This window comes from Lagopus leucura, unplaced genomic scaffold (genome assembly GCF_019238085.1).
Source record: "Lagopus leucura isolate 7727_CA_CO unplaced genomic scaffold, USGS_WTPT01 27-11_obj-0_obj, whole genome shotgun sequence".
In the NCBI taxonomy this organism is placed as follows: domain Eukaryota; kingdom Metazoa; phylum Chordata; class Aves; order Galliformes; family Phasianidae; genus Lagopus; species Lagopus leucura.
The window spans coordinates 1-10,211 of record NW_024968732.1 but is presented as its reverse complement, the minus strand read 5'-3'; the positions used below and the strand labels follow the sequence as shown (position 1 = coordinate 10,211).

At 49.2% G+C, this 10,211-nt stretch overlaps 1 protein-coding gene across 1 annotated transcript in view; it reads right to left on the bottom strand.

Annotated features, from left to right (window-relative positions):
• The window catches only part of ZBTB7C (zinc finger and BTB domain containing 7C), a 65,808-nt gene extending 63,379 nt beyond the window's left edge, over nucleotides 1-2,429 (bottom strand). The window contains exon 1 of the mRNA XM_042894701.1: nucleotides 2,351-2,429. The gene's annotated coding sequence lies outside the window, so the exon portion shown is untranslated. The remainder of the gene's footprint in view (nucleotides 1-2,350) is intronic.
• Nucleotides 2,430-10,211: the final 7,782 nt, after the last annotated feature.

The following is a 10,211-nucleotide window of genomic DNA, read 5'->3' as shown; positions in this document are numbered from 1 at the left end:
TTTGAGATGCCCATTTGGGATGATGCCCTTTGGGATGCCCATTTGAGATGCCCATCTGGGATGATGCCCTTTGGGATGCCCATTTGAGATGCCCATCTGGGATGATGCCCTTTGGGATTCCCCTTTGAGATGCCCATTTGGGATGATGCCCTTTGGGATTCCCCTTTGAGATGCCCATCTGGGATGATGCCCTTTGGGATTCCCCTTTGAGATGCCCATTTGGGATGATGCCCTTTGGGATGCCCATTTGCCATCACCTGGGGCATGCTTTAGCCACCTGGGATGCCCTTTCAGATGCCCTTTGGGATGTTCCCTTGGGATGCCCATTTGGGATGCCCACTTGGGACATGCTTTGGGATGCTCGTTTGGGATGCAGAGCAGGGGAGGTGGATGTTTGCCCATTTATTTCCTCTCCTAGGATTTACACTGCACTCCTAATAAACTGAGTAACTGGACAGGATCCATTCGACCTGTGACATTTTGTTTTAGTTACTCTCAAAGCTTTGACAGCAGCAGTTTAAACACTGAGTTGAGGCACTGGGAAAGCACCTCATCCCCACAGATGCAGAGAGGATGGGAAAAATACCCCAAAATACCCTTCTGCAGTCTTAGGGTGAGCACTTTTCTCCTTCTTTTTCTTCCCTTTCACTTCCTGAGCCTTTTTTCAATGCACATCATCCCCTCCTCATTGGAAACTTAAGCTGCGCTCCCCACACTTTCCAAGAGTTAAGGGTTATTAGTTCTTTATTCTCTTTACAATGCCATGCATAGAGTATTTGAGATGGAGATTGTCCAAACAGGAAATAGCCCAGTCAAAGTCCTCAGGCCTGGATCCTAAAATGTCACCACAAGGCAGCATGGAGAGTGGGGCTGTGTGCCATGGGGTGCCCAGAGCCCATGGAATGGGGGCTGCCCTCACCCCACTGCCACGCTGGGAATAAAAGCTGATGGTGAGATCTGGGTTTCAGCTTGCTAGCTTTTATTAACCAGCTTTTTGTGGAGGAACCCTACAGACAGGGTTAAAAATTATAACCCTCTACCAGCTGATACTTTTATTGGCACGCAGAATTTAATAAGGGATATAAGCATGCTCAGGAAGCCAGCCCTACAGGAAATCATTCATCCTCAGTGTTTCAGAGTAACATCCACAGCATCCTGCCGGCTTCACTCTCACTCAGTTCTCTTCAAACTCAGCTGTCAGAACTGTGCTTTTCAAGCTCACATCCCGAGCTTTGGGAAGAAGGAAGCTCGAAGCAAACCCTGCCCATGGCTTCATGCATGGCCTCATGGCACCAGTGAAACCACACCAGGATGTAGAACAGGGCACAGTTTAGCCCTTTGGTTTCCATTTGTCTACCTTGGAGCAAGCTGAGAAGGATGGAGCACTGACAACTGGATTTGATGGGAGGTGGGGCTGGGTAGCTTTAGTGTCCCTTCCAACTCAACCATTCTGTGATTCTATCATTCTATGATCCTTAAGGTCTCTTCCAACCCAAGTCAACACTAGGATTTCTATGATTCCACAATTTTCAGTCTTTGTTTACTTGTGATGGGAGTGAAAAAAACAAAAAACAAACAAACAAACAAAAAAACACACAAGAAACCCACAACAAAAAAAAGCCACAAAAAATCCTGTAATTATTTTTCCAGCTTTCTGCAAGTTGAATTCAAACCTCCTCAGCAGAACAGCTATCTCTCACTGCCAGAATGGTGATCGAGAAATTCCCTTCCTGGAGGTACAGGAGATTTCTTTGTTTTTTGGGAGGAAGGTGATGCAGTTGTGATTTCTTTGGAGCACTGGTGATTACTGTGGTGTCAAGTCACTGATCTACAGCGTGACGACGTTTAGGGGAATGAAAATCTACATCGACAGGAAAGTTTGGCACCTGGCTTCCAGCAACTCTGCTCCATCCAGCCTCTGGGCAACAGAGAAGAGTTCATGTCTGTGGTGCAGCACAACAATCCCACTGGGATTAGAATGAGCCATAGAATCACAGAATCGTTAAGGTTGGAAATGACCTCTAAGACCATCATCGAGTCCAACCCCAGCCTGCTCCCGGTCCTGCTGCTTCCATCCAGACACCTGGGCCTGTTGGTGCCCACGTGGCACCACCACCCCCGTGGAGACTTGGAAAAATGAAGCACTGTTGGGCTGCAGCCAGGAGGTGCAAAGCAGCTCGATGTGGGGGTAAGGAAGGCATTGATCTGTCAGAGCACAGCGGGTTCCGTGACCTGAGCAGAACGGGTTAACAGATGCATGGAATGGACAACAAGAAATATCTCTGCAGCTTGTCTGCAGAACTCAGAACGAATTTCACTCACAGTCCATGCAGAGAATGAGAATAGTTACCTAGGGCTGCTCCTGAAAGGTGCTGAATGCAGTCAAGTGGTCTCAGTTCCCATAGAGCTCTGTAACTCAGGGGCTCTCAGCAGGATCAGCCGTGGAGCCTAGATAAAACAAGACCAGTTGGGCTCAGGACAGTCCTCCTTTGTAAAACAAGCTGCACCACAGTTTTAAAAACCCACCCCAACCCCATGTGCTAGTCCCACAATCCTGCATGGAACAGGATGATGACACTTCTGTCCACACAGCCCTTTGTTTTTTGAGGTCCCCTGGGACGCATGGCTTGGGGTGGCCAAGTCCTCCTTCTTTCCCTATAAGGGGAACGGATGAGGGGAAGAAAACAATGCTCTCTCCTCACTTGCCTAATGGAAGAACAAAAGCACAGTGATCCCTTCCAAAAATGTCTTTTGAGGAACACACGAGCAAGGCCTCAGTATTTCTGGTTATTTACATCTGGACGAGCTCCAGCCTGGCAGTGCCTTGATGTCCCCTTGTAGGACTCAGAGCCACACAGATCATGGGACATCCCCATGCAGGTCTCAAATGGATCCCAAATTAACCCAGGACTGAACACGTGGCCATGCAGGCACCCCTGGGCAGGCATGTGCAGATAGAGCCATCCTTACAGCACCTCCTACGCTTGCCATAGCGCCCATTTGCAGTCCCATCTGTTTCCAGCCTGCTCCACATCCCAGCAGAGCTGGGATTAAACCCACTGACGCCACAGCCAGCCCCAAAGCAGGCTCAGACCCGTCATTGTTCAGTGGTGTTGGCTGCAACACAGCAGAAGGGGATTTCTGTCCCGAGTGCTGCTCATGGAAAGTCCCTGACTGGCCCAAGACCATGGAAAAACAGAAAATCTAACTTGAATCCCAAGTTGGTGGCAGGCTGTCTATGTTTCTCTCCCGTGACCAGTTACCATGGATAGATTTCTGAGGTCAGCAGTGCAATTGTTCACGGCACTGCTCCCATTAAACAGAAGAGAGCAAATCATCCCGCCTGTACCCTGCTTTCATTTCCAGAAATTCTTTGTTCGTTTGTTTGCTTAAATTATTTCTCTAATTTAAAGAAACAATGCAATCTTCCAGAGCTATGGCCCAAATCTCTCCAGTCACCCTGCTGTGGCTCATTACTTCCGCGCTCATTAACAAGGACGGTTATTTCCCTGAGGTTTAATAGAAAACCTTCTTTCCATCATGCAGAGAGGCATTATGGTAAGTTCGGGCAGACTTACACTGCGTTCCCGCCGTGCTGGAGGTGACAGCAAGGCACCAGTCCTCCTTGGGGTGCTGCACAAAAGAGGTGCCCTAAACTGAGCTTTCTTCACCCAAAGCAGATTGCGTGTGCTGGGGTGGGGAGCCGAGGGCTCCACGTGCCATTTTTCTGCCTTTTGCAAATGCAAAAGAAGAATGCTCCCTGCTGAGAACCAGTCAGAGCTCCATGTGGGGACGGGACCCTGCCAGCACCACAGCCCTCACCCCAAAGTGCAGGCTGGGTTGTTTCGATGCACTGGGATGAAATTAGTGATGCTGGAGGGGCAGATCTGCACCCAGACCCCTCTGGGAGCAGCAGGCGTAGGGTTTCCTTTGCTGAATTAAGCAAGCAGGGCACCAACTGACTGCCTGACTGCCAGGTGCCTTTCTGGACAGTCTGCAGAGCTCTTTGCATGGCAGAATCAGATCATCATGAAAAAACATGCAGGTGCTGGTGACGAGGTAGAGCAAGATTCTCCTTGCTCCCCGCTGCAACACACAAGAGGTTAAACAAACACTGAGCTGCAGTAACATGAGCTGAGAAGCAAGCAAACGCACGTCAAACACACAATATCCCAGGAAAACCACGTCCAGGAGCTCACACAGCATCACCCAGCCCTTCCTGCAGTGCGTGGCATCAGCACCGCACCGAGCCAGCGCCTTGGCACAGCCTCTCCCTTCCTCCTGCCTCGACTTATAAGGGCATCTGCCCTTCTGCAGCCCTGCAGAGCTGCTCCTCGGTATTATTTATACAGCAGGGCTTGTCAAGCGGAGCTACAGATGTTGGCGTGCAGCTTTCTCTCTTCATCCTGAGCTGTGATAGCACTCTGCACCTCGGCCAGCCCACCAAAACATAGCGCATAAATAACAAATAGTGCCCAGTTCATCCCAAGAGCCCGGGTTCCCTGCTCAGAGGGGGAAGTGCCCAGCTCTGCAGGGTGAGCTGCGATGGCAGGGGCTGCAGGCAGAGCACACATTGCCATGAATAATTCAAACAGAGCAGCTCGAAGCTGGAGGAGAGAGCAGATGTGAGCTCAGCACCCACGCTCGGGCAGCTTTTGTGTCATTAAGCAAGGCAAGGAAACCCTAAACCCATGGAAAAGTTCAGGCTGTAGCACTGTTGACTTTCCAGCCTGTCTCACCATACACATCATGATACCTATGTGATGTTCCACCAGGCCCCCAGCTGACCATGTTGCTTCTCAAGGCAGTTTTGTGATCATTGGGCCGTGGTGCCCATCCAAGATCCCAGCCCCACAAGTCCACAACCCCACGGTCCTCAGCGTGCGCAGCCAGGTGTGATCTCTGACCTCACCAGCAAGGAAGTCTACACTTCAAATTGTCCTTGGACAGAACATTATTGACTCTATCCACACTTTCTCCCATCCTTAATCTGCTTACGCTTAATCTTCTGAATTAAAAACATCCTTCAGCACCACTGCCTGTAGCACCGTTGCTCTGAAAGTGACATGGCAGTGGAGTCTGCTACAGATGCTCCATTGCCCACAGAACGAAAACGTCAATGTTTCACAAATAACTGCCTGTCTGGTAGGAAACCCCTCCCTGCTGAGAGCAGAGAGGCATCGCAGAGCCACGGCAAGGCACACATCTCCATGCCATCCCAAAATCCATCCCTGTGCATGCACCACACTGATCCCTCGACCTGGAGGTTCCCTACCCTTGCTTTTTTTATCCCAGGTAGAGAAAACGACTAACAAACACACAAAGACAGAGGTATCACATCTTCAGGCACCAGAGGAAAGGAGTCATCGAGCAAATCAGGCTGCCCAGAAAAGCAAGGGCTGGAGCACGGCAGCAGAAAGCACAGCTTACATCTTGCTCTGGTAATGTTTCTGTTTATTTGCATATGAAACCACTTGCCAATTAACTGTATAAGATATATATATATTCCTCATATATAATATGAGGAAATTATGCAGGGTAGCTCTTCAAAATGAAGGAACGCCAGGGCTGGGATGGGTCATTGCCCTTAACTCAGTCCCTCCAGGTGTTCCCTTCTCACATACTCCCAACAGTCACCTCCTGCATCTCAAGAACACACCCAAATGTCTGTCTTTTGCAATTGCACAGACACAAATGCAATATTTGCATTTGTGCACTGGATCTTCTCCTGCAGCAGGTCTGGGATCATCACATTCTCATTCTCCTCTGCTAGTTGCATGCTTGCAGCTCCTTGCCTTGCTTTAGGGCAGGCTTTATGTCTCAGTGCAGCATGCAGAGGAGCAGGGCTCCTGCTTGGGCACAGGACCTGGAGGTGACAAAGGAGTGCACATAATGGTGGTGATACAAGCTCTGATTGCACGCAGCAAGAAGGCGGGGAAGCAGCAGCCTGATCCCACAGCACCCACCAGCCCAATGCACACAGAGGAACACGTGTGCATGCAAAGCAGCTGCTGAACCAGGTCCTTCTAGTTATTGGCTATCTCCAGATGGCAGTTGGAGCCCGGGGCTGCACCATCACAGTGCCCTAAAAGCCATTCCTGCTGCCCTGCACCGTGGGGAGATTGCACTGCTAGGCAGGGTGCAGAGCCACGAAGAAGCAATGCTGGCAATGCAGATTCCATCTTTCCCAGTTCCCTCCGGCTGGGATGCTTGGAGGAGCCTGCTTCTTCACGGCCTTGCAATATCCAATCCTTCTCTTGTATGGCCACCACCAGGCTCCCTTCAGACAAACAAGGTCACCAAACAAGCTAGCAGAGCGTCCTTGCTTTTGACGAGCAAACAGGGATGGTTTCCCCTGCTTCCTGCTGAAGGATTTGTGGGGGCATTGGAAGACCCACTAGGATAAAAAAATAGAAACAGCACTACAGGGAATCCCCATAGCTGGACACAGGGCACCGTGTGATCCATCAGACCAAAGGAAGGACACAGGTTTCTTGCTACTGTCCCTGAGCACATGGTATGCAGGTGGCTCATGACCCCCAAGACCCTTCTGGTTTTTGATGATGCCACTGTCATTTCATCACAGTCAGACACAGGTCCTGACTGCCCAGTAGCTCATACACCAACATATCTTGGAACTAGGTGATGCTCGAGGTTCCTCCCAACCCAAGACATTCTATGACTCTATCCTATCTCCTCCCATACGGAAACCATGCCCAGGAAATGAAAATTTTGGACACAAATGGAAAAATCCAGAAATCCAAGAACAGAATTCCCAAGGAGATGTGTGCAGTCCCAAAGTGCCCATCCAGACAGCTGGAGTACAGGGAAACACAAGTGCAGTTCTCTGGCAATTCAAGACACCCCTGGAGGTGATGTGAAGGGGAGGAAGGAGCACCATTCCTCGGCGCTCGTTTTTTGCTAGCAAGTTGGACTAATTTGTGACATTAGGCACATTTCCCTTCGATGCCAACATGAGAACAAATCAAAAGGAGCCCAGCTGGCTGCGCTCCTGCTTGTAATACATTACATACATTAAAAAAAAAAATAATAATAATAATAAAAAAAAGGTTTTATCTTTTCAGAGCATATGAAAAGGTACACATTCCTGCCTGGCTGCAGCGCTTGGCCTCGCCGTGCCTGTAATTGGAAGCAATGTGCTCAGCTTCACGGGCATCCCATTCACAAGCACGACGAGGAAGCATTCCATTTTTCAATAGGAAATTTCATTGCTGGAAAAAAACAATCCACCTTCCTTCCCTCTGAGGAAAGCCAAAGGCTGAGCGCTCTGCTAGCAACGCTTTCAGCCCTGAGCTCAGAGCTGCCAGAAGGTGCATTGCTCGGAAGCACATCGGGTTCTTTTCTATTTGCTTGGGAAAACTCAAAGGCTCCATTTGCAACTTTTATTTCCATGACCACAAGTGCCAAACAGTCCCACGGTATTTTGTGGCAGTTCTCCTGAGATTTTCAGCTCTCCACCCAGTGTGAGGACCTGGAAAGCACCTGGTGAATGCACAAGCCTCATCAGCATCCAAAGGGGCATTTTGCACAGGGATTTCCCTAGAAATAGAGTATTTTTAATAGAGTTTTATGAGCCTAGGACACCCCTGGCTATGTGGAACTGAGTAAAAGTCACCTTACACCAACTAAGAGAATGGGTTTTCTGGAAGGAACAACAGGGGCTGTGGAGAAAGTTAATCTGTGAGCAAACTGTAGGGACATAAAGAGCTGTAAGGCCATGAGGAGCTGCAGAGCCATGAAGAGTTGTAGGGCCATGGGGGGCTGTAGGGCCACAGGGGGCTGCAGGCCACTGTGAAACCTCTCCTCACTTCTTCTCTGAGCCAAATAAACCAGGGAAGCTCAACACAAAATGTCCAATTCCTTAGTAGAGACTGAGTGACGGGGTGATGCTACACACTGAGATCTGGATATCTGGGGCAATAGGGGCACCTGACGATTGTTTCCTCCAGCAAGAAATCATATTTTTCCACACTGAGAAGACAAGGTACAGCTTCCCCACGTCTGCCCAGAGTTAGGCACAGGATTCAGCCCTGAAGAAAAATGCAAATCATACAGCATCAAAGCCCTGACAGAGTCCTCACAACGTCTTCTGGCTCAGCAGAGACCCTGGGAGCGCACAGGAGGAGATGCCTTAGTTCAGGACTGCCAGGGACAGATGCACAGCCCACCAGGCTTCTTCAGAGGTTCTTCAGAGATGAATTCCCCGAGGGGAGATCTTCACCACGAGGGTGGTGAGGCCCTGGCACTGGTTGCCAGAGCTGTGGGTACCCCAGCCTTGGAGATGCCTGAGGCCATGGAGGGGGACCCTGGTAAGCCTGAGCTGGTTGGGGGGGATGCAACCCAGAGCAGGGTGTGGGGATTGGGGTTTGAGCTCCCTTCCAACCCAACCGTTCTGTGGTTCTATGGTTCTAGGATTTTACTGTCCCAAGGATCCACTCTTAGTGGGAAGTCCCATCGTGGACCCTGTTAAAACTCAACAGGCCAGAAAAGTCAAGCCAACGTTTGTCTCTGCTGTCCATCACCCTGGATGTTGGGCTGAAGACTTGAAACTCCCTGAACGCCGGAGCCGATTGCCCCACTAAACCCCAACAAACCTTCGAGCAGACAAACAGCAAGCATCTATTTTTGCAAGCTGGGCTCATTGTTGTTGTGATTTCACGCTGAGCCACCACCAAAGCTTTCCTAGAACTCATTAACGGTGATGGCTGCAACACCATTCCATCTGGACTTCCTCTTCAAGGGTAGGGTGGGAGCACACAAGTGCTGATTGGCCTATTGTCCCACAGAGTGTCTCCAGCACACTGAAGGCTGGGAGAGCTTCCTACAATGGGACCCGAGCGCGGATGCGTGTTTCTGGGATTATGAGAAGGAAAAATGAAAAGATGCCTCTTGAAGAGTCTCCGTGGCTCTTTGTGTGACAGCTCACAATAACAGACGGGGTAAAACAGAACAAAGCTGATTTAAATTATGCAACTCCAGGAACGTGGTGTTCATTCAGGCTTCAGGAAATCGCCATTTCTTAGAACTGCTAGCATCCACGTCTGCATGCATCCCACACATACACGCCCCTGCTAGAGCTCTATGGGGCGTTTGTTCATTCTCCAGCAAACGTTACGTCCCTTCCATGAGGAGATGGAAAAGGCAAAAGAGAGCAAAATCATCTGCAGCTCACCCGTTCTTAAACAGAAGTATCCTTTAATTTGTATCCGACAGCAAAAGTGGAGGGATGCCTAGGTTCAGGATTAGATGTGTTCCAAAAACCATCCCCACACAGCGCTCCTCTCCTGCCCCAGGAAGTATTCATGCTCTGCTTGCACATGGGGTTGCAGGGATGCACTGGCCATTTTTACTCCTTTTTATCTGTTTTTATCATCTTTTCGTCCATTTTTATCATCCATCTTGGGGCTCCCAGGGGTGATGGGAGAAGGGCATAAAAAGAGCCAGGAGCTCTGCAGATCCCCCTCCTCTTATTTCTCTCAGCTCTGCCTGGGAAAAAGGTGACTCAGGGGAAAAGTGTAAGGAACCCTGTATGGCATGAAAGTGGGACAAGGCAGCCCCCAGCCTGGCATGCTCCAAGCACCTGCTCTGTCATCTGGCAATGGGGAAGAGCCCAGCTGGGTCGTGGCTACAGATGTTCCCATATGGTGCTCAAAGCAAGCCACAAGCGTTGTTCAAACTGCTTATACAGGGATATACACAGTGCCAGTGCCATCAGTCTGTGCTGCAACAGATGTGAGATGGGAAGGGATATACGTGGGGGTATTTAGGACTTTATCATAATCTTCCCAAAGAAACACTTTTTATTATAGCTGGCGAAAAGTCTGTAAAACGTCAAGTGCTGAATGTGGCCATGATATGACAGATGGGGAAATTCTTACATGTAATCTAATCTAATCTACTTCTTGATGTATTTACAGTACCGCATTCCTCACCATGGTTTCAGAGTGGTATTTAAGAGCTGAGGCTCATGAAGATGATATTAAAAGGTAAATGGGTCCTCAGTTCAATGTGCTCCTCACTATAAAGAAGAAAAAAAAGAGGGAAAGAAGGAAGGAGAAAGAAGAATGAAGAAAGAACAGTGAACAAAGAAAAAGAAAAAAGAAAAAGAAAAAAAAACAAAAACAAAAATAAAAAGAAAAAGAAAAAAAAGAATGAACAAATAGAAAGTAGACAAGAGGGGAAGGGAGGGG